Genomic DNA, 26,039 nt, shown 5'->3' with positions numbered 1-26,039 from the left:
AACTCCTGCAGAAAGTCCAGCAGAGCCCCACTCACACCGGGCCACCAACAAAGCCGTGGACCCTCACAACCTCCCACCAGCACAGCCCCGAGACTGCTGACGGGGCAGAGAATATGGAGTCAGGCACAGCTGCAGGGGCTATTGTTGCCTGGAGTGCTGTTTATATTGACCTCAACCCAGGCACAGCTGGGGAGGGCTTGCCGGCAGGGTCAGGCTGCCCAGGTCAGCTAATCCTCAGCCCTCAGGGAATCACATTGCAGAAAAAGGACCTCGCTAAGACAGAATATTAGCCAAGGGAAAAAAGGACACAATGCCATTTGCAGCACCGTAGATGAGTCTAGAGGTAATCACGTGACTTGTAGTAAGTCAGAAAGTGAAAGACACATATCGTAGGATATCACTTATAGGTGTTACGTAAAAATTGATACCAGGGCAGATATTTCCACGGAGAAGGGCAATCACAGATTCATTAAACAAACTTATGGTTCACCAATGGAAAGGTGTGAGGATTGGATTCATTAGGATATCGGGGTTAACAGACATATACAAACACAGGTGAAATATATAATCACCAAAGACCTACGGAATACCAAGAGAAGACTACTCAACATTCTGTCATAATGTACATGGGAAAAGGGTCCCAGGAAGAACAGACCTATGTATATGTGTAAAAGAACCACATCTTGCACACCTACAACAAGCCAAACGTTGTCATCAAACTTGCTGTAATAAAAAATAAAAAATTAAATTAAAAACACGAACAAGAAGTAGTGAGACAAACTTGAGGGGCTTTCTCCTGGCACATTCCATTCTAAATTCCAATCTAGAACACGACTTCCATTGAGGCTCTGTTGCCCTAGTAACCAGATTTGGTAAGCGAGAACTGCTGCCACCTTGTGGCCGTTTCACACAACAGCAGCTTTAATCCCAGCGCTAATGGTCAGTGGATATTCAAAATCGTTGCAGGCCTGTAAATGACACCTGCCCTGAAAACAAATCCTGGGGTCATATATCGACCAAAAAATTCAAAAGACGTCCATATTACAAAACGACAGTTTTAAGAGGCATATTTCACACACATCAGTGTTCTGCTTCTTTTGCTTTCTTTCTTTTTTGGTTAAAAAAACTGGAATGGGAAAAGGTAACCCTCAGAATGGGAGAAAACGTTCACAAATGAATCAATGGACAAAGGTTTAATCTCCAATATATATAAACAGCTCACGCAGCTTAATATTAATAAAACAAACAACCCAATACAAAAATGGGCAGAAGATCTAAATAGACGTTTCTTCAAAGAAGTCACAGAGATGGCCAAGACGCACATGAAAAGCTGCTCAACATCACTAATTATTAGAGAAATGCAAATCCAAACGACAATGAGGTATGACCTCACACCTGTTAGAATCGGCATCATCAGAAAATCTACAAACAACAAATTCTGGGGAGGGTGTGGACAAAAGGAACCCTCTTCCACTATTGGTGGGAAGGTAAATTGATACAGTCACTATGGAGAACAGTATGGAGGTTCCATTAAAATACTAAAAAGAGAATTAACATAGGATCCAGCAATCCCACTTCTGGGCATATACCCAGAGAAAACGATAACTCAAAATGACACATTCACCACAATGTTCATTGCAGCACTATTTACAACAGCCAGGTAATGGAAGCAACCTAAATGCCCACAGACAGACGAATGGATAAAGATGTGGTACATATATAAAATGGAATATTACTCAGCCATAAAAAGGAAAGAAAGAGGGTCATTTGTAGAGAAGTCGATGGATCTAGAGACTGTCATACAGAGTCAAGTAAGTCAGAAAGAGAAAAACAAATATTCTACATTAATGCATAAAGGTGGAAGCTAGAAAAATGGTACAGATGAACTTGTTTGCAGGGCAGAAATAGCGACACAGAGGTAGAGAACAAACATATGGACACCAAGTGGGGGAAGCCATGGAGTGGTGGTGGTGGGATGAGTTGGGAGATTGGGATTGACCTGTATACATGTATATGCATAAAATAGATAACTAATAATAACCTGCTGTATAAAAAAATAAATAAAATTATATTTCAAAATTTTTAAAAATAAAACAGAAGAAAGTTCTTCCATTCACACAGATGTATTTATAGGAATGAATTATTCCCATGCTTATATCTATAAATACATAAATGAGGAATAAAATCTAACTTGAACCAAGAAAGAAAAAAAACCTAAACCAAACAGTTATACAGAGGAAAACACTACCAAGGCACTTGTTCCAGCGGTAAACAATTCTGAAATTGGTCAGTGGTGGGGAATCATCTCCCATACAACCAGCAGCACCGCCCCCCCATGCAAGGAGCATCCTCATTGCAAAGCTGGGGGACCATGCCGAGGCCTCTGTGAGTAAACGTGAGCTGAGTCCCAGGCCAGCTGCTGCTGAACTGTTCCCACCCTTCCCAGGTAAAACACCTGAATATGTACAAGGGCTTGAAAGCCTAGAGGAAGGGCCGTGGAGCCACACCAGCGACAGCACGCAGGCCAACTTGCTGCCTGCAGGCCAGCCAGGATGGTCCTGGCCCCGGGCGCTCTTCTGGAAGCTTTCCATTTCCCTGCCTGAGATACCCCTCCTGTCCCGGCCCCCACTCCTTTTTTTCCTTCCTCAGCCCGGAGAGAAATTCCAGTGGAAGTTATGGGTGACACATCCTCTTCTTTACAGGTGGCAGCCTGGCAACTCCTGCAGAAAGTCCAGCAGAGCCCCACTCACACCGGGCCACCAACAAGGCTGTGGACCCTCACACCCTCCCCCCAGCACAGCCCCGAGACTGCTGATGGGGCAGAGAATATGGAGTCAGGCACAGCTGCAGGGGCTATTGTTGCCTGGAGTGCTGTTTATATTGACCTCAACCCAGGCACACCTGGGGAGGGCTTGCCGGCAGGGTCAGGCTGCCCAGGTCAGCTAATCCTCAGCCCTCAGGGAATCACATTGCAGAAAGAGGACCTCGCTAAGACAGAATATTAGCCAAGGGAAAAAAGGACACAATGCCATTTGCAGCACCGTAGATGAGTCTAGAGGTAATCACGTGACTTGTAGTAAGTCAGAAAGTGAAAGACACATATCGTAGGATATCACTTATAGGTGTTACGTAAAAATTGATACCAGGGCAGATATTTCCACGGAAAAGGGCAATCACAGATTCATTAAACAAACTTATGGTTCACCAATGGAAAGGTGTGAGGATTGGATTCATTACGATATCGGGGTTAACAGACATATACAAACACAGGTGAAATATATAATCACCAAAGACCTACGGAATACCAAGAGAAGACTACTCAACATTCTGTCATAATGTACATGGGAAAAGGGTCCCAGGAAGAACAGACCTATGTATATGTGTAAAAGAACCACATCTTGCACACCTACAACAAGCCAAACGTTGTCATCAAACTTGCTGTAATAAAAAATAAAAAATTAAATTAAAAACACGAACAAGAAGTAGTGAGACAAACTTGAGGGGCTTTCTCCTGGCACATTCCATTCTAAATTCCAATCTAGAACACGACTTCCATTGAGGCTCTGTTGCCCTAGTAACCAGATTTGGTAAGCGAGAACTGCTGCCACCTGGTGGCCGTTTCACACAACAGCAGCTTTAATCCCAGCGCTAATGGTCAGTGGATATTCAAAATCGTTGCAGGCCTGTAAATGACACCTGCCCTGAAAACAAATCCTGGGGTCATATATCGACCAAAACATTCAAAAGACGTCCATATTTCAAAACGACAGTTTCAAGAGGCATACTTCACGCACATTAGTGTTCTGCTTCTTTTGCTTTCTTTCTTTTTCGGTTAAAAAAACCGGAATGGGAAAAGGTAACCCTCAGAATGGGAGAAAACGTTCACAAATGAATCAATGGACAAAGGTTTAATCTCCAATATATATAAACAGCTCACGCAGCTTAATATTAATAAAACAAACAACCCAATACAAAAATGGGCAGAAGATCTAAATAGACGTTTCTTCAAAGAAGTCACAGAGATGGCCAAGACGCACATGAAAAGCTGCTCAACATCACTAATTATTAGAGAAATGCAAATCCAAACGACAATGAGGTATGACCTCACACCTGTTAGAATCGGCATCATCAGAAAATCTACAAACAACAAATTCTTGGGAGGGTGTGGACAAAAGGAACCCTCTTCCACTATTGGTGGGAAGGTAAATTGATACAGTCACTATGGAGAACAGTATGGAGGTTCCTTTAAAATACTAAAAAGAGAATTACCATAGGATCCAGCAATCTCACTTCTGGGCATATACCCAGAGAAAACCATAACTCAAAAAGACACATTCACCACAATGTTCATTCCAGCACTATTTACAATAGCCAGGTAATGGAAGCAACCTAAATGCCCACAGACAGACGAATGGATAAAGATGTGGTACATATATAAAATGGAATATTACTCAGCCATAAAAAGGAATGAAAGTGGGTCATTTGTAGAGAAGTCGATGGATCTAGAGACTGTCATACAGAGTCAAGTAAGTCAGAAAGAGAAAAACAAATATTCTATATTAATGCATAAAGGTGGAAGCTAGAAAAATGGTACAGATGAACTGGTTTGCAGGGCAGAAATAGAGACACAGAGGTAGAGAACAAACATATGGACACCAAGTGGGGGAAGCCATGGAGTGGTGGTGGTGGGATGAGTTGGGAGATTGGGATTGACCTGTATACATGTATATGCATAAAATAGATAACTAATAATAACCTGCTGTATAAAAAAATAAATAAAATTTTATTTCAAAATTTTTAAAAATAAAACAGAAGAAAGTTCTTCCATTCACACAGATGTGTTTATATGAATGAATTATTCCCATGCTTATATCTATAAATACATAAAAGAGGAATAAAATCTAACTTGAACCAAGAAAGAAAAAAAACCTAAACCAAACAGTTATACAGAGGAAAACACTACCAAGGCACTTGTTCCAGCGGTAAACAATTCTGAAATTGGTCAGTGGTGGGGAATCATCTCCCATACAACCAGCAGCCCCGCCCCCCCATGCAAGGAGCGTCCTCATTGCAAAGCTGGGGGACCATGCCGAGGCCTCTGTGAGTAAACGTGAGCTGAGTCCCAGGCCAGCTGCTGCTGAACTGTTCCCACCCTTCGCAGGTAAAACACCTGAATATGTACAAGGGCTTGAAAGCCTAGAGGAAGGGCCGTGGAGCCACACCAGCGACAGCACGCAGGCCAACTTGCTGCCTGCAGGCCAGCCAGGATGGTCCTGGACACGGGCACTCTTCTGGAAGCTTTCCATTTCCCTGCCTGAGATACCCCTCCTGTCCCGGCCCCCACTCCTTTTTTTCCTTCCTCAGCCCGGAGAGAAATTCCAGTGGAAGTTATGGGTGACACATCCTCTTCTTTACAGGTGGCAGCCTGGCAACTCCTGCAGAAAGTCCAGCAGAGCCCCACTCACACCGGGCCACCAACAAAGCTGTGGACCCTCACACCCTCCCACCAGCACAGCCCCGAGACTGCTGATGGGGCAGAGAATATGGAGTCAGGCACAGCTGCAGGGGCTATTGTTGCCTGGAGTGCTGTTTATATTGACCTCAACCCAGGCACACCTGGGGAGGGCTTGCCGGCAGGGTCAGGCTGCCCAGGTCAGCTAATCCTCAGCCCTCAGGGAATCACATTGCAGAAAAAGGACCTCGCTAAGACAGAATATTAGGCAAGGGAAAAAAGGACACAATGCCATTTGCAGCACCGTAGATGAGTCTAGAGGTAATCACGTGACTTGTAGTAAGTCAGAAAGTGAAAGACACATATCGTAGGATATCACTTATAGGTGTTACGTAAAAATTGATACCAGGGCAGATATTTCCACGGAGAAGGGCAATCACAGATTCATTAAACAAACTTATGGTTCACCAATGGAAAGGTGTGAGGTTTGGATTCATTACGATATCGGGGTTAACAGACATATACAAACACAGGTGAAATATATAATCACCAAAGACCTACGGAATACCAAGAGAAGACTATTCAACATTCTGTCATAACGTACATGGGAAAAGGGTCCCAGGAAGAACAGACCTATGTATATGTGTAAAAGAACCACATCTTGCACACCTACAAAAAGCCAAACGTTGTCATCAAACTTGCTGTAATAAAAAATAAAAAATTAAATTAAAAACACGAACAAGAAGTAGTGAGACAAACTTGAGGGGCTTTCTCCTGGCACATTCCATTCTAAATTCCAATCTAGAACACGACTTCCATTGAGGCTCTGATGCCCTAGTAACCAGTTTTGGTAAGCGAGAACTGCTGCCACCTGGTGGCCGTTTCACACAACAGCAGCTTTAATCCCAGCGCTAATGGTCAGTGGATATTCAAAATCGTTGCAGGCCTGTAAATGACACCTGCCCTGAAAACAAATCCTGGGGTCATATATCGACCAAAAAATTCAAAAGACGTCCATATTTCAAAACGACAGTTTCAAGAGGCATACTTCACGCACATTAGTGTTCTGCTTCTTTTGCTTTCTTTCTTTTTCGGTTAAAAAAACCGGAATGGGAAAAGGTAACCCTCAGAGTGGGAGAAAACGTTCACAAATGAATCAATGGACAAAGGTTTAATCTCCAATATATATAAACAGCTCACGCAGCTTAATATTAATAAAACAAACAACCCAATACAAAAATGGGCAGAAGATCTAAATAGACGTTTCTTCAAAGAAGTCACAGAGATGGCCAAGACGCACATGAATAGCTGCTCAACATCACTAATTATGAGAGAAATGCAAATCCAAACGACAATGAGGTATGACCTCACACCTGTTAGAATTGGCATCATCAGAAAATCTACAAACAACAAATTCTGGGGAGGGTGTGGACAAAAGGAACCCTCTTCCACTATTGGTGGGAAGGTAAATTGATACAGTCACTATGGAGAACAGTATGGAGGTTCCTTTAAAATACTAAAAAGAGAATTACCATAGGATCCAGCAATCCCACTTCTGGGCATATACCCAGAGAAAACCATAACTCAAAATGACACATTCACCACAATGTTCATTGCAGCACTATTTACAATAGCCAGGTAATGGAAGCAACTTAAATGCCCACAGACAGACGAATGGATAAAGATGTGGTACATATATAAAATGGAATATTACTCAGCCATAAAACGGAATGAAAGTGGGTCATTTGTAGAGAAGTCGATGGATCTAGAGACTGTCATACAGAGTCAAGTAAGTCAGAAAGAGAAAAACAAATATTGTATATTAATGCATAAAGGTGGAAGCTAGAAAAATGGTACAGATGAACTTGTTTGCAGGACAGAAATAGAGACACAGAGGTAGAGAACAAACGTATGGACACCAAGTGGGGGAAGCCATGGAGTGGTGGTGGTGGGATGAGTTGGGAGATTGGGATGGACCTGTATACATGTATATGCACAAAATAGATAACTAATAATAACCTGCTGTATAAAAAAATAAATAAATTTTTTTTTTTTTTTTTTTTTTTAGCCCTTTCTGTGATACCATGTTGCCTTTGATGTCATTTTTTTGGTGGGTTGATAGAAACTGGTTCCAGTGTTTCTTGCAGGAATGACTAGTTGTGTCCCCCCGCAGTCCCCTACCCCCGAGTTGATCCTCAAAGTTTCCATTAGAATGGACTTGCTAAAATGCAGACATAAAAGTATTCATGACGCCTGTGTCCAATTATTTCTCCTGCCATTGCCTACTTCACTTCTACAATTATATGAACAATTCACTGTCTTGAATTATTCTTTTCCCTCCTCCAAGAATTCCTTTCTCCCTGTGGGGCGTCTGAGAAACCCACTTCATTTTTCGAAACTCAATTTTATGCAGTCTTCTTTGTAGTGTTGTGATCACACGCTCCTTTTTGCTACCCTTGCACTTCTGCATGCCTGATTGTTGCACTCGCTACAGTGTATTGTAATTGTATGTTTTACATATCTCTGTCTTCTCCTGGGCAACGTTCCTTGGGGCCAGGGACTACCTTTTTTCATCTATTGATGTTGCCTTAGCATGTTACTTGTTGTGAAGTAGTTAGTTATAAAATGAGATTTGATTAAATTAAAAATTGTTATGTACATATTAGTTATTATCATTTACAGATATAACAGGAAAAAATATTAATGTTGGTGCTGAAAGTTCACTTCTATAAATGGTGGTGGTACTTGACTTCACTTATATTATTTTTCCCACTATTTTATATCTTTCTACCTGATATCTCTTCTTTATTTCCATCTATGTTTCATTATTACTAAACCAAGAAAAACAGGTGTGAGGGTAGGGCTAGGCCATAACTGGCTGGAATAGTAAAGAAATTGTGTGGGGTTTTAGTGAGAAAATCCTGAAGCATATAGGTCTGCATCTTCCCTTTGAGGCATGTGGAGGGGTCTGCTTCTAAAGAGTTTTATTAGCAACTAATCAAGATGCTTTTGCACAAGGCTCCTGATTAGCTGTTGGTATACTAAGAGTAATCAGAGTTAGTGTAGTTTCTGATTTGTTTTACATTTTCAATGTGGATGATCTTTTTTTTTCTTTCACACACACACACATTGTATTTTATTTTTACAAGAGATAAATAAATTGACACCAAGCATTGTAAATGGATGACCATAACAAAAGCAACAATGATTGCAATTACCAAACACGAAACACACTCATATTATGTCATAATATTGACATTCAGTCCAGTCATCCTCCACTGTAACAGCTCCTTTACTTTGCAGTAAGAATTGATTTGTATATTTTTTGCCTCTGAGTCCTTGTGGGATTTTTTTTTTAATTCAAACAAAGTCACAAAAATTATAATCATTCTCATCAGTTCACTCAGTCCCATGTAATTAATTTTTTTTTCATCTTGATCTTTTGCTAGCACTTTTATGAATTCATCAGTTTTCCATTAGAGTTCTGAAAATGCTTATTCATTCAGTTCAGCAGTATAGTCAGTTACCAGAAACCTGTATAAAATTATATTTCAAAATTTTTAAAAATAAAACAGAAGAAAGTTCTTGCATTCACACAGATGTATTTATATGAATGAATTATTCCCATGCTTATATCTATAAATACATAAAAGAGGAATAAAATCTAACTTGAACCAAGAAAGAAAAAAAACCTAAACCAAACAGTTATACAGAGGAAAACACTACCAAGGCACTTGTTCCAGCGGTAAACAATTCTGAAATTGGTCAGTGCTGGGGAATCATCTCCCATACACCCAGCAGCCCGGCCCCCCCATGCAAGGAGCGTCCTCATTGCAAAGCTGGGGGACCATGCCGAGGCCTCTGTGAGTAAACGTGAGCTGAGCCCCAGGCCAGCTGCTGCTGAACTGTTCCCACCCTTCCCAGGTAAATCACCTGAATATGTACAAGGGCTTGAAAGCCTAGAGGAAGGGCCGTGGAGCCACACCAGCGACAGCACGCAGGCCAACTTGCTGCCTGCAGGCCAGCCAGGATGGTCCTGGCCCCGGGTGCTCTTCTGGAAGCTTTGCATTTCCCTGCCTGAGATACCCCTCCTGTCCCGGCCCCCACTCCTTTTTTTCCTTCCTCAGCCCGGAGAGAAATTCCAGTGGAAGTTATGGGTGACACATCCTCTTCTTTACAGGTGGCAGCCTGGCAACTCCTGCAGAAAGTCCAGCAGAGCCCCACTCACACCGGGCCACCAACAAAGCTGTGGACCCTCACACCCTCCCACCAGCACAGCCCCGAGACTGCTGATAGGGAGGATAATATGGAGTCAGGCACAGCTGCAGGGGCTATTGTTGCCTGGAGTGCTGTTTATATTGACCTCAACCCAGGCACACCAGGGGAGGGCTTGCCGGCAGGGTCAGGCTGCCCAGGTCAGCTAATCCTCAGCCCTCAGGGAATCACACTGCAGAAAAAGGACCTCGCTAAAACAGAATATTAGCCAAGGGAAAAATGGACACAATGCCATTTGCAGCACCGTAGATGAGTCTAGAGGTAATCACGTGACTTGTAGTAAGTCAGAAAGTGAAAGACACATATCGTAGGATATCACTTATAGGGGTTACGTAAAAATTGATACCAGGGCAGATATTTCCACGGAGAAGGGCAATCACAGATTCATTAAACAAACTTATGGTTCACCAATGGAAAGGTGTGAGGATTGGATTCATTACGATATCGGGGTTAACAGACATATACAAACACAGGTGAAATATATAATCACCAAAGACCTACGGAATACCAAGAGAAGACTACTCAACATTCTGTCATAATGTACATGGGAAAAGGGTCCCAGGAAGAACAGACCTATGTATATGTATAAAAGAACCACATCTTGCACACCTACAACAAGCCAAACGTTGTCATCAAACTTGCTGTAAAAAAAATAAAAAATTAAATTAAAAACACGAACAAGAAGTAGTGAGACAAACTTGAGGGGCTTTCTCCTGGCACATTCCATTCTAAATTCCAATCTAGAACACGACTTCCATTGAGGCTCTGATGCCCTAGTAACCAGTTTTGGTAAGCGAGAACTGCTGCCACCTGGTGGCCGTTTCACACAACAGCAGCTTTAATCCCAGCGCTAATGGTCAGTGGATATTCAAAATCGTTGCAGGCCTGTAAATGACACCTGCCCTGAAAACAAATCCTGGGGTCATATATCGACCAAAAAATTCAAAAGACGTCCATATTTCAAAACGACAGTTTCAAGAGGCATACTTCACGCACATTAGTGTTCTGCTTCTTTTGCTTTCTTTCTTTTTCGGTTAAAAAAACCGGAATGGGAAAAGGTAACCCTCAGAGTGGGAGAAAACGTTCACAAATGAATCAATGGACAAAGGTTTAATCTCCAATATATATAAACAGCTCACGCAGCTTAATATTAATAAAACAAACAACCCAATACAAAAATGGGCAGAAGATCTAAATAGACGTTTCTTCAAAGAAGTCACAGAGATGGCCAAGACGCACATGAATAGCTGCTCAACATCACTAATTATGAGAGAAATGCAAATCCAAACGACAATGAGGTATGACCTCACACCTGTTAGAATTGGCATCATCAGAAAATCTACAAACAACAAATTCTGGGGAGGGTGTGGACAAAAGGAACCCTCTTCCACTATTGGTGGGAAGGTAAATTGATACAGTCACTATGGAGAACAGTATGGAGGTTCCTTTAAAATACTAAAAAGAGAATTACCATAGGATCCAGCAATCCCACTTCTGGGCATATACCCAGAGAAAACCATAACTCAAAATGACACATTCACCACAATGTTCATTGCAGCACTATTTACAATAGCCAGGTAATGGAAGCAACTTAAATGCCCACAGACAGACGAATGGATAAAGATGTGGTACATATATAAAATGGAATATTACTCAGCCATAAAACGGAATGAAAGTGGGTCATTTGTAGAGAAGTCGATGGATCTAGAGACTGTCATACAGAGTCAAGTAAGTCAGAAAGAGAAAAACAAATATTGTATATTAATGCATAAAGGTGGAAGCTAGAAAAATGGTACAGATGAACTTGTTTGCAGGACAGAAATAGAGACACAGAGGTAGAGAACAAACGTATGGACACCAAGTGGGGGAAGCCATGGAGTGGTGGTGGTGGGATGAGTTGGGAGATTGGGATGGACCTGTATACATGTATATGCACAAAATAGATAACTAATAATAACCTGCTGTATAAAAAAATAAATAAAATTTTTTTTTTTTTTTTTTTTTTAGCCCTTTCTGTGATACCATGTTGCCTTTGATGTCATTTTTTTGGTGGGTTGATAGAAACTGGTTCCAGTGTTTCTTGCAGGAATGACTAGTTGTGTCCCCCCGCAGTCCCCTACCCCCGAGTTGATCCTCAAAGTTTCCATTAGAATGGACTTGCTAAAATGCAGACATAAAAGTATTCATGACGCCTGTGTCCAATTATTTCTCCTGCCATTGCCTACTTCACTTCTACAATTATATGAACAATTCACTGTCTTGAATTATTCTTTTCCCTCCTCCAAGAATTCCTTTCTCCCTGTGGGGCGTCTGAGAAACCCACTTCATTTTTCGAAACTCAATTTTATGCAGTCTTCTTTGTAGTGTTGTGATCACACGCTCCTTTTTGCTACCCTTGCACTTCTGCATGCCTGATTGTTGCACTCGCTACAGTGTATTGTAATTGTATGTTTTACATATCTCTGTCTTCTCCTGGGCAACGTTCCTTGGGGCCAGGGACTACCTTTTTTCATCTATTGATGTTGCCTTAGCATGTTACTTGTTGTGAAGTAGTTAGTTATAAAATGAGATTTGATTAAATTAAAAATTGTTATGTACATATTAGTTATTATCATTTACAGATATAACAGGAAAAAATATTAATGTTGGTGCTGAAAGTTCACTTCTATAAATGGTGGTGGTACTTGACTTCACTTATATTATTTTTCCCACTATTTTATATCTTTCTACCTGATATCTCTTCTTTATTTCCATCTATGTTTCATTATTACTAAACCAAGAAAAACAGGTGTGAGGGTAGGGCTAGGCCATAACTGGCTGGAATAGTAAAGAAATTGTGTGGGGTTTTAGTGAGAAAATCCTGAAGCATATAGGTCTGCATCTTCCCTTTGAGGCATGTGGAGGGGTCTGCTTCTAAAGAGTTTTATTAGCAACTAATCAAGATGCTTTTGCACAAGGCTCCTGATTAGCTGTTGGTATACTAAGAGTAATCAGAGTTAGTGTAGTTTCTGATTTGTTTTACATTTTCAATGTGGATGATCTTTTTTTTTCTTTCACACACACACACATTGTATTTTATTTTTACAAGAGATAAATAAATTGACACCAAGCATTGTAAATGGATGACCATAACAAAAGCAACAATGATTGCAATTACCAAACACGAAACACACTCATATTATGTCATAATATTGACATTCAGTCCAGTCATCCTCCACTGTAACAGCTCCTTTACTTTGCAGTAAGAATTGATTTGTATATTTTTTGCCTCTGAGTCCTTGTGGGATTTTTTTTTTAATTCAAACAAAGTCACAAAAATTATAATCATTCTCATCAGTTCACTCAGTCCCATGTAATTAATTTTTTTTTCATCTTGATCTTTTGCTAGCACTTTTATGAATTCATCAGTTTTCCATTAGAGTTCTGAAAATGCTTATTCATTCAGTTCAGCAGTATAGTCAGTTACCAGAAACCTGTATAAAATTATATTTCAAAATTTTTAAAAATAAAACAGAAGAAAGTTCTTGCATTCACACAGATGTATTTATATGAATGAATTATTCCCATGCTTATATCTATAAATACATAAAAGAGGAATAAAATCTAACTTGAACCAAGAAAGAAAAAAAACCTAAACCAAACAGTTATACAGAGGAAAACACTACCAAGGCACTTGTTCCAGCGGTAAACAATTCTGAAATTGGTCAGTGGTGGGGAATCATCTCCCATACACCCAGCAGCCCGGCCCCCCCATGCAAGGAGCGTCCTCATTGCAAAGCTGGGGGACCATGCCGAGGCCTCTGTGAGTAAACGTGAGCTGAGCCCCAGGCCAGCTGCTGCTGAACTGTTCCCACCCTTCCCAGGTAAATCACCTGAATATGTACAAGGGCTTGAAAGCCTAGAGGAAGGGCCGTGGAGCCACACCAGCGACAGCACGCAGGCCAACTTGCTGCCTGCAGGCCAGCCAGGATGGTCCTGGCCCCGGGTGCTCTTCTGGAAGCTTTGCATTTCCCTGCCTGAGATACCCCTCCTGTCCCGGCCCCCACTCCTTTTTTTCCTTCCTCAGCCCGGAGAGAAATTCCAGTGGAAGTTATGGGTGACACATCCTCTTCTTTACAGGTGGCAGCCTGGCAACTCCTGCAGAAAGTCCAGCAGAGCCCCACTCACACCGGGCCACCAACAAAGCTGTGGACCCTCACACCCTCCCACCAGCACAGCCCCGAGACTGCTGATAGGGAGGATAATATGGAGTCAGGCACAGCTGCAGGGGCTATTGTTGCCTGGAGTGCTGTTTATATTGACCTCAACCCAGGCACACCAGGGGAGGGCTTGCCGGCAGGGTCAGGCTGCCCAGGTCAGCTAATCCTCAGCCCTCAGGGAATCACACTGCAGAAAAAGGACCTCGCTAAAACAGAATATTAGCCAAGGGAAAAATGGACACAATGCCATTTGCAGCACCGTAGATGAGTCTAGAGGTAATCACGTGACTTGTAGTAAGTCAGAAAGTGAAAGACACATATCGTAGGATATCACTTATAGGGGTTACGTAAAAATTGATACCAGGGCAGATATTTCCACGGAGAAGGGCAATCACAGATTCATTAAACAAACTTATGGTTCACCAATGGAAAGGTGTGAGGATTGGATTCATTACGATATCGGGGTTAACAGACATATACAAACACAGGTGAAATATATAATCACCAAAGACCTACGGAATACCAAGAGAAGACTACTCAACATTCTGTCATAATGTACATGGGAAAAGGGTCCCAGGAAGAACAGACCTATGTATATGTATAAAAGAACCACATCTTGCACACCTACAACAAGCCAAACGTTGTCATCAAACTTGCTGTAAAAAAAATAAAAAATTAAATTAAAAACACGAACAAGAAGTAGTGAGACAAACTTGAGGGGCTTTCTCCTGGCACATTCCATTCTAAATTCCAATCTAGAACACGACTTCCATTGAGGCTCTGTTGCCCTAGTAACCAGATTTGGTAAGCGAGAACTGCTGCCACGTTGTGGCCGTTTCACACAACAGCAGCTTTAATCCCAGCGCTAATGGTCAGTGGATATTCAAAATCGTTGCAGGCCTGTAAATGACACCTGCCCTGAAAACAAATCCTGGGGTCATATATCGACCAAAAAATTCAAAAGACGTCCATATTTCAAAACGACAGTTTCAAGAGGCATACTTCACGCACATTAGTGTTCTGCTTCTTTTGCTTTCTCTCTTTATTGGTTAAAAAAACCGGAATGGGAAAAGGTAACCCTCAGAATAGGAGAAAACGTTCACAAATGAATCAATGGACAAAGGTTTAATCTCCAATATATATAAACAGCTCACGCAGCTTAATATTAATAAAACAAACAACCCAATACAAAAATGGGCAGAAGATCTAAATAGACGTTTCTTCAAAGAAGTCACAGAGATGGCCAAGACGCACATGAAAAGCTGCTCAACCTCACTAATTATTAGAGAAATGCAAATCCAAACGACAATGTGGTATGACCTCACACCTGTTAGAATTGGCATCATCAGAAAATCTACAAACAACAAATTCTGGGGAGGGTGTGGACAAAAGGAACCCTCTTCAACTATTGGTGGGAAGGTAAATTGATACAGTCACTATGGAGAACAGTATGGAGGTTCCTTTAAAAAACTAAAAAGAGAATTACCATAGGATCCAGCAATCCCACTTCTGGGCATATACCCAGAGAAAACCATAACTCAAAAAGACACATTCACCACAATGTTCATTGCAGCACTATTTACAATAGCCAGGTAATGGAAGCAACCTAAATGACCAGAGACAGACGAATTGATAAAGATGTGGTACATATATAAAATGGAATATTACTCAGCCATAAAAAGGAATGAAACTGGGTCATTTGTAGAGAAGTCGATGGATCTAGAGACTGTCATACAGAGTCAAGTAAGTCAGAAAGAGAAAAAGAAATATTCTATATTAATGCATAAAGGTGGAAGCTAGAAAAATGGTACAGATGAACTGGTTTGCAGGGCAGAAATAGAGACACAGAGGTAGAGAACAAACGTATGGACACCAAGTGGGGGAAGCCATGGAGTGGTGGTGGGATGAGTTGGGAGATTGGGATTGACCTGTATACATGTATATGCATAAAATAGATAACTAATAATAACCTGCTGTATAAAAAAATAAATAAACTTATATTTCAAAATTTTTAAAAATAAAACAGAAGAAAGTTTTTCCATTCACACAGATGTATTTATATGAATGAATTATTCCCTTGCTTATATCTATAAATACATAAAAGAGGAATAAAATCTAACTTGAACCAAGAAAGAAAAAAAGAAACCTAAACCAAACAGTTATACAGAGGAAAACACTACCAAGGCACTTGTTCCAGCGGTAAACAATTCTGAAATTGGTCAGTGGTGGGGAATCATCTCCCATACAACCAACAGCCCCGCCCCCCCATGCAAGGAGCGTCCTCATTGCAAAGCTGGGGGACCATGCCGAGGCCTCTGTGAGTAAACGTGAGCTGAGTCCCAGGCCAGCTGCTGCTGAACTGTTCCCACCCTTCGCAGGTAAAACACCTGAATATGTACAAGGGCTTGAAAGCCTAGAGGAAGGGCCGTGGAGCCACACCAGCGACAGCACGCAGGCCAACTTGCTGCCTGCAGGCCAGCCAGGATGGTCCTGGCCCCGGGCACTCTTCTGGAAGCTTTCCATTTCCCTGCCTGAGATACCCCTCCTGTCCAGGCCCCCACTCCTTTTTTTCCTTCCTCAGCCAGGAGAGAAATTCCAGTGGAAGTTATGGGTGACACATCCTCTTCTTTACAGGTGGCAGCCTGGCAACTCCTGCAGAAAGTCCAGCAGAGCCCCACTCACACCGGGCCACCAACAAAGCTGTGGACCCTCACACCCTCCCACCAGCACAGCCCCGAGACTGCTGATAGGGAGGATAATATGGAGTCAGGCACAGTGGCAGGGGCTATTGTTGCCTGGAGTGCTGTTTATATTGACCTCAACCCAGGCACACCTGGGGAGGGCTTGCCGGCACGGTCAGGCTGCCCAGGTCAGCTAATCCTCAGCCCTCAGGGAATCACATTGCAGAAAAAGGACCTCGCTAAGACAGAATATTAGCCAAGGGAAAAAAGGACACAATGCCATTTGCAGCACCGTAGATGAGTCTAGAGGTAATCACGTGACTTGTAGTAAGTCAGAAAGTGAAAGACACATATCGTAGGATATCCCTTATAGGGGTTACGTAAAAATTGATACCAGGGCAGATATTTCCACGGAGAAGGGCAATCACAGATTCATTAAACAAACTTATGGTTCACCAATGGAAAGGTGTGAGGATTGGATTCATTACGATATCGGGGTTAACAGACATATACAAACACAGGTGAAATATATAATCACCAAAGACCTACGGAATACCAAGAGAAGACTATTCAACATTCTGTCATAACGTACATGGGAAAAGGGTCCCAGGAAGAACAGACCTATGTATATGTGTAAAAGAACCACATCATGCACACCTACAACAAGCCAAACGTTGTCATCAAACTTGCTGTAATAAAAAATAAAAAATTAAATTAAAAACACGAACAAGAAGTAGTGAGACAAACTTGAGGGGCTTTCTCCTGGCACATTCCTTTCTAAATTCCAATCTAGAACACGACTTCCATTGAGGCTCTGATGCCCTAGTAACCAGATTTGGTAAGGGAGAACTGCTGCCACCTTGTGGCCGTTTCACACAACAGCAGCTTTAATCCCAGCGCTAATGGTCAGTGGATATTCAAAATCGTTGCAGGCCTGTAAATGACACGTGCCCTGAAAACAAATCCTGGGGTCATATATCGACCAAAAAATTCAAAAGACATCCATATTTCAAAACGACAGTTTCAAGAGGCATATTACACGCACATCAGTGTTCTGCTTCTTTTGCTTTCTTTCTTTTTTGGTTAAAAAAACGGGAATGGAAAAAGGCAACCCTCAGAATGGGCAAAAACGTTTGCAAACGAATCAATGGACAAAGGTTTAATCTCCAATATATATAAACAGCTCACGCAGCTTAATATTAATAAAACAAACAACCCAATACAAAAATGGGCAGAAAATCTAAATAGACGTTTCTTCAAAGAAGTCACAGAGATGGCCAAGACGCACATGAAAAGCTGCTCAACATCACTAATTATGAGAGAAATGCAAATCCAAACGACAATGAGGTATGACCTCACACCTGTTAGAATTGGCATCATCAGAAAATCTACAAACAACAAATTCTGGGGAGGGTGTGGACAAAAGGAAACCTCTTCCACTATTGGTGGGAAGGTAAATTGATACAGTCACTATGGAGAACAGTATGGAGGTTCCTTTAAAAAACTAAAAAGAGAATTACCATAGGATCCAGCAATCCCACTTCTGGGCATATACCCAGAGAAAACCATAACTCAAAAAGACACATTCACCACAATGTTCATTGCAGCACTATTTACAATAGCCAGGTAATGGAAGCAACCTAAATGCCCACAGACAGACGAATGGATAAAGATGTGGTACATATATAAAATGGAATATTACTCAGCCATAAAAAGGAATGAAACTGGGTCATTTGTAGAGAAGTCGATGGATCTAGAGACTGTCATACAGAGTCAAGTAAGTCAGAAAGAGAAAAACAAATATTCTATATTAATGCATAAAGGTGGAACCTAGAAAAATGGTACAGATGAACTTGTTTGCAGGACAGAAATAGGGACACAGAGGTAGAGAACAAACGTATGGACACCAAGTGGGGGAAGCCATGGAGTGGTGGTGGTGGGATGAGTTGGGAGATTGGGATGGACCTGTATACATTTATATGCACAAAATAGATAACTAATAATAACCTGCTGTATAAAAAAATAAATAAAATTATATTTCAAAATTTTTAAAAATAAAACAGAAGAAAGTTCTTGCATTCACACAGATGTATTTATATGAATGAATTATTCCCATGCTTATATCTATAAATACATAAAAGAGGAATAAAATCTAACTTGAACCAAGAAAGAAAAAAAACCTAAACCAAACAGTTATACAGAGGAAAACACTACCAAGGCACTTGTTCCAGCGGTAAACAATTCTGAAATTGGTCAGTGGTGGGGAATCATCTCCCATACACCCAGCAGCCCGGCCCCCCCATGCAAGGAGCGTCCTCATTGCAAAGCTGGGGGACCATGCCGAGGCCTCTGTGAGTAAACGTGAGCTGAGCCCCAGGCCAGCTGCTGCTGAACTGTTCCCACCCTTCCCAGGTAAATCACCTGAATATGTGCAAGGGCTTGAAAGCCTAGAGGAAGGGCCGTGGAGCCACACCAGCGACAGCACGCAGGCCAACTTGCTGCCTGCAGGCCAGCCAGGATGGTCCTGGCCCCGGGCGCTCTTCTGGAAGCTTTCTATTTCCCTGCCTGAGATACCCCTCCTGTCCCGGCCCCCACTCCTTTTTTTCCTTCCTCAGCCCGGAGAGAAATTCCAGTGGAAGTTATGGGTGACACATCCTCTTCTTTACAGGTGGCAGCCTGGCAACTCCTGCAGAAAGTCCAGCAGAGACCCACTCACACCGGGCCACCAACAAAGCTGTGGACCCTCACACCCTCCCACCAGCACAGCCCCGAGACTGCTGATAGGGAGGATAATATGGAGTCAGGCACAGCTGCAGGGGCTATTGTTGCCTGGAGTGCTGTTTATATTGACCTCAACCCAGGCACACCAGGGGAAGGCTTGCCGGCAGGGTCAGGCTGCCCAGGTCAGCTAATCCTCAGCCCTCAGGGAATCACATTGCAGAAAAAGGACCTCGCTAAAACAGAATATTAGCCAAGGGAAAAATGGACACAATGCCATTTGCAGCACCGTAGATGAGTCTAGAGGTAATCACGTGACTTGTAGTAAGTCAGAAAGTGAAAGACACATATCGTAGTATATCACTTATAGGGGTTACGTAAAAATTGATACCAGGGCAGATATTTCCACGGAGAAGGGCAATCACAGATTCATTAAACAAACTTATGGTTCACCAATGGAAAGGTGTGAGGATTGGATTCATTACGATATCGGGGTTAACAGACATATACAAACACAGGTGAAATATATAATCACCAAAGACCTACGGAATACCAAGAGAAGACTACTCAACATTCTGTCATAATGTACATGGGAAAAGGGTCCCAGGAAGAACAGACCTATGTATATGTGTAAAAGAACCACATCTTGCACACCTACAACAAGCCAAACGTTGTCATCAAACTTGCTGTAAAAAAAATAAAAAATTAAATTAAAAACACGAACAACAAATAGTGAGACAAACTTGAGGGGCTTTCTCCTGGCACATTCCATTCTAAATTCCAATCTAGAACACGACTTCCATTGAGGCTCTGTTGCCCTAGTAACCAGATTTTGTAAGCGAGAACTGCTGCCACCTTGTTGCCGTTTCACACAACAGCAGCTTTAATCCCAGCGCTAATGGTCAGTGGATATTCAAAATCGTTGCAGGCCTGTAAATGACACCTGCCCTGAAAACAAATCCTGGGGTCATATATCGACCAAAAAATTCAAAAGACGTCCATATTTCAAAACGACAGTTTCAAGAGGCATACTTCACGCACATTAGTGTTCTGCTTCTTTTGCTTTCTCTCTTTATTGGTTAAAAAAACCGGAATGGGAAAAGGTAACCCTCAGAATAGGAGAAAACGTTCACAAATGAATCAATGGACAAAGGTTTAATCTCCAATATATATAAACAGCTCACGCAGCTTAATATTAATAAAACAAACAACCCAATACAAAAATGGGCAGAAGATCTAAATAGACGTTTCTTCAAAGAAGTCACAGAGATGGCCAAGACGCACATGAAAAGCTGCTCAACATCACTAATTATTAGAAAAATGCAAATCCAAACGACAATGTGGTATGACCTCACACCTGTTTAATTGGCATCATCAGAAAATCTACAAACAACAAATTCTGGGGAGGCTGTGGACAAAAGGAAACCCTCTTCCACTATTGGTGGGAAGGTAAATTGATACAGTCACTATGGAGAACAGTATGGAGGTTCCTTTAAAAAACTAAAAAGAGAATTACCATAGGATCCAGCAATCCCACTTCTGTGCATATACCCAGAGAAAACCATAACTCAAAAAGACACATTCACCACAATGTTCATTGCAGCACTATTTACAATAGCCAGGTAATGGAAGCAACCTAAATGACCAGAGACAGACGAATTGATAAAGATGTGGTACATATATAAAATGGAATATTACTCAGCCATAAAAAGGAATGAAACTGGGTCATTTGTAGAGAAGTCGATGGATCTAGAGACTGTCATACAGAGTCAAGTAAGTCAGAAAGAGAAAAAGAAATATTCTATATTAATGCATAAAGGTGGAAGCTAGAAAAATGGTACAGATGAACTGGTTTGCAGGGCAGAAATAGAGACACAGAGGTAGAGAACAAACGTATGGACACCAAGTGGGGGAAGCCATGGAGTGGTGGTGGGATGAGTTGGGAGATTGGGATTGACCTGTATACATGTATATGCATAAAATAGATAACTAATAATAACCTGCTGTATAAAAAAATAAATAAAATTATATTTCAAAATTTTTAAAAATAAAACAGAAGAAAGTTTTTCCATTCACACAGATGTATTTATATGAATGAATTATTCCCATGCTTATATCTATAAATACATAAAAGAGGAATAAAATCTAACTTGAACCAAGAAAGAAAAAAAACCTAAACCAAACAGTTATACAGAGGAAAACACTACCAAGGCACTTGTTCCAGCGGTAAACAATTCTGAAATTGGTCAGTGGTGGGGAATCATCTCCCATACAACCAGCAGCCCGGCCCCCCCATGCAAGGAGCGTCCTCATTGCAAAGCTGGGGGACCATGCCGAGGCCTCTGTGAGAAAACCTGAGCTGAACCCCAGGCCAGCTGCTGCTGAACTGTTCCCACCCTTCCCAGGTAAAACACCTGAATATGTACAAGGACTTGAAAGCCTAGAGGAAGGGCCGTGGAGCCACACCAGCGACATCACGCAGGCCAACTTGCTGCCTGCAGGCCAGCCAGGATGGTCCTGGCCCCGGGCGCTCTTCTGGAAGCTTTCCATTTCGCTGCCTGATATACCCCTCCTGTCCCGGCCCCCACTCCTTTTTCTCCTTCCTCAGCCCGGAGAGAAATTCCAGTGGAAGTTATGGGTGACACATCCTCTTCTTTACAGGTGGCAGCCTGGCAACTCCTGCAGAAAGTCCAGCAGAGCCCCACTCACACCGTGCCACCAAAAAAGCCGTGGACCCTCACACCCTCCCACCAGCACAGCCCCGAGACTGCTGATGGGGCAGAGAATATGGAGTCAGGCACAGTGGCAGGGGCTAATGTTGCCTGGAGTGCTGTTTATATTGACCTCAACCCAGGCACACCTGGGGAGGGCTTGCCAGCAGGGTCAGGCTGCCCAGGTCAGCTAATCCTCAGCCCTCAGGGAATCACATTGCAGAAAAAGGACCTCGCTAAGACAGAATATTAGCCAAGGGAAAAAAGGACACAATGCCATTTGCAGCACCGTAGATGAGTCTAGAGGTAATCACGTGACTTGTAGTAAGTCAGAAAGTGAAAGACACATATCGTAGGATATCCCTTATAGGGGTTACGTAAAAATTGATACCAGGGCAGATATTTCCACGGAGAAGGGCAATCACAGATTCATTAAACAAACTTATGGTTCACCAATGGAAAGGTGTGAGGATTGGATTCATTACGATATCGGGGTTAACAGACATATACAAACACAGGTGAAATATATAATCACCAAAGACCTACGGAATACCAAGAGAAGACTATTCAACATTCTGTCATAACGTACATGGGAAAAGGGTCCCAGGAAGAACAGACCTATGTATATGTGTAAAAGAACCACATCATGCACACCTACAACAAGCCAAACGTTGTCATCAAACTTGCTGTAATAAAAAATAAAAAATTAAATTAAAAACACGAACAAGAAGTAGTGAGACAAACTTGAGGGGCTTTCTCCTGGCACATTCCTTTCTAAATTCCAATCTAGAACACGACTTCCATTGAGGCTCTGATGCCCTAGTAACCAGATTTGGTAAGGGAGAACTGCTGCCACCTTGTGGCCGTTTCACACAACAGCAGCTTTAATCCCAGCGCTAATGGTCAGTGGATATTCAAAATCGTTGCAGGCCTGTAAATGACACGTGCCCTGAAAACAAATCCTGGGGTCATATATCGACCAAAAAATTCAAAAGACGTCCATATTTCAAAACGACAGTTTCAAGAGGCATATTACACGCACATCAGTGTTCTGCTTCTTTTGCTTTCTTTCTTTTTTGGTTAAAAAAACGGGAATGGAAAAAGGCAACCCTCAGAATGGGCAAAAACGTTTGCAAACGAATCAATGGACAAAGGTTTAATCTCCAATATATATAAACAGCTCACGCAGCTTAATATTAATAAAACAAACAACCCAATACAAAAATGGGCAGAAAATCTAAATAGACGTTTCTTCAAAGAAGTCACAGAGATGGCCAAGACGCACATGAAAAGCTGCTCAACATCACTAATTATGAGAGAAATGCAAATCCAAACGACAATGAGGTATGACCTCACACCTGTTAGAATTGGCATCATCAGAAAATCTACAAACAACAAATTCTGGGGAGGGTGTGGACAAAAGGAAACCTCTTCCACTATTGGTGGGAAGGTAAATTGATACAGTCACTATGGAGAACAGTATGGAGGTTCCTTTAAAAAACTAAAAAGAGAATTACCATAGGATCCAGCAATCCCACTTCTGGGCATATACCCAGAGAAAACCATAACTCAAAAAGACACATTCACCACAATGTTCATTGCAGCACTATTTACAATAGCCAGGTAATGGAAGCAACCTAAATGCCCACAGACAGACGAATGGATAAAGATGTGGTACATATATAAAATGGAATATTACTCAGCCATAAAAAGGAATGAAACTGGGTCATTTGTAGAGAAGTCGATGGATCTAGAGACTGTCATACAGAGTCAAGTAAGTCAGAAAGAGAAAAACAAATATTCTATATTAATGCATAAAGGTGGAAGCTAGAAAAATGGTACAGATGAACTTGTTTGCAGGACAGAAATAGGGACACAGAGGTAGAGAACAAACGTATGGACACCAAGTGGGGGAAGCCATGGAGTGGTGGTGGTGGGATGAGTTGGGAGATTGGGATGGACCTGTATACATTTATATGCACAAAATAGATAACTAATAATAACCTGCTGTATAAAAAAATAAATAAAATTATATTTCAAAATTTTTAAAAATAAAACAGAAGAAAGTTCTTGCATTCACACAGATGTATTTATATGAATGAATTATTCCCATGCTTATATCTATAAATACATAAAAGAGGAATAAAATCTAACTTGAACCAAGAAAGAAAAAAAACCTAAACCAAACAGTTATACAGAGGAAAACACTACCAAGGCACTTGTTCCAGCGGTAAACAATTCTGAAATTGGTCAGTGGTGGGGAATCATCTCCCATACACCCAGCAGCCCGGCCCCCCCATGCAAGGAGCGTCCTCATTGCAAAGCTGGGGGACCATGCCGAGGCCTCTGTGAGTAAACGTGAGCTGAGCCCCAGGCCAGCTGCTGCTGAACTGTTCCCACCCTTCCCAGGTAAATCACCTTAATATGTACAAGGGCTTGAAAGCCTAGAGGAAGGGCCGTGGAGCCACACCAGCGACAGCACACAGGCCAACTTGCTGCCTGCAGGCCAGCCAGGATGGTCCTGGCCCCGGGCACTCTTCTGGAAGCTTTCCATTTCCCTGCCTGAGATACCCCTCCTGTCCCGGCCCCCACTCCTTTTTTTCCTTCCTCAGCCAGGAGAGAAATTCCAGTGGAAGTTATGGGTGACACATCCTCTTCTTTACAGGTGGCAGCCTGGCAACTCCTGCAGAAAGTCCAGCAGAGCCCCACTCACACCCGGCCACTAACAAAGCCGTGGACCCTCACACCCTCCCACCAGCACAGCCCCGAGACTGCTGATAGGGAGGATAATATGGAGTCAGGCACAGTGGCAGGGGCTATTGTTGCCTGGAGTGCTGTTTATATTGACCTCAACCCAGGCACACCTGGGGAGGGCTTGCCTGCACGGTCAGGCTGCCCAGGTCAGCTAATCCTCAGCCCTCAGGGAATCACATTGCAGAAAAAGGACCTCGCTAAGACAGAATATTAGCCAAGGGAAAAAAGGACACAATGCCATTTGCAGCACCGTAGATGAGTCTAGAGGTAATCACGTGACTTGTAGTAAGTCAGAAAGTGAAAGACACATATTGTAGGATATCCCTTATAGGGGTTACGTAAAAATTGATACCAGGGCAGATATTTCCACGGAGAAGGGCAATCACAGATTCATTAAACAAACTTATGGTTCACCAATGGAAAGGTGTGAGGATTGGATTCATTACGATATCGGGGTTAACAGACATATACAAACACAGGTGAAATATATAATCACCAAAGACCTACGGAATACCAAGAGAAGACTATTCAACATTCTGTCATAACGTACATGGGAAAAGGGTCCCAGGAAGAACAGACCTATGTATATGTGTAAAAGAACCACATCATGCACACCTACAACAAGCCAAACGTTGTCATCAAACTTGCTGTAATAAAAAATAAAAAATTAAATTAAAAACACGAACAAGAAGTAGTGAGACAAACTTGAGGGGCTTTCTCCTGGCACATTCCTTTCTAAATTCCAATCTAGAACACGACTTCCATTGAGGCTCTGATGCCCTAGTAACCAGATTTGGTAAGGGAGAACTGCTGCCACCTTGTGGCCGTTTCACACAACAGCAGCTTTAATCCCAGCGCTAATGGTCAGTGGATATTCAAAATCGTTGCAGGCCTGTAAATGACACGTGCCCTGAAAACAAATCCTGGGGTCATATATCGACCAAAAAATTCAAAAGACATCCATATTTCAAAACGACAGTTTCAAGAGGCATATTACACGCACATCAGTGTTCTGCTTCTTTTGCTTTCTTTCTTTTTTGGTTAAAAAAACGGGAATGGAAAAAGGCAACCCTCAGAATGGGCAAAAACGTTTGCAAACGAATCAATGGACAAAGGTTTAATCTCCAATATATATAAACAGCTCACGCAGCTTAATATTAATAAAACAAACAACCCAATACAAAAATGGGCAGAAAATCTAAATAGACGTTTCTTCAAAGAAGTCACAGAGATGGCCAAGACGCACATG

This window comes from Mesoplodon densirostris, chromosome 5, assembly GCF_025265405.1.
Source record: "Mesoplodon densirostris isolate mMesDen1 chromosome 5, mMesDen1 primary haplotype, whole genome shotgun sequence".
NCBI lineage: Eukaryota > Metazoa > Chordata > Mammalia > Artiodactyla > Ziphiidae > Mesoplodon > Mesoplodon densirostris.
The sequence above is the reverse complement of the archived record's forward strand: the minus strand, read 5'-3'. Positions refer to the sequence as shown.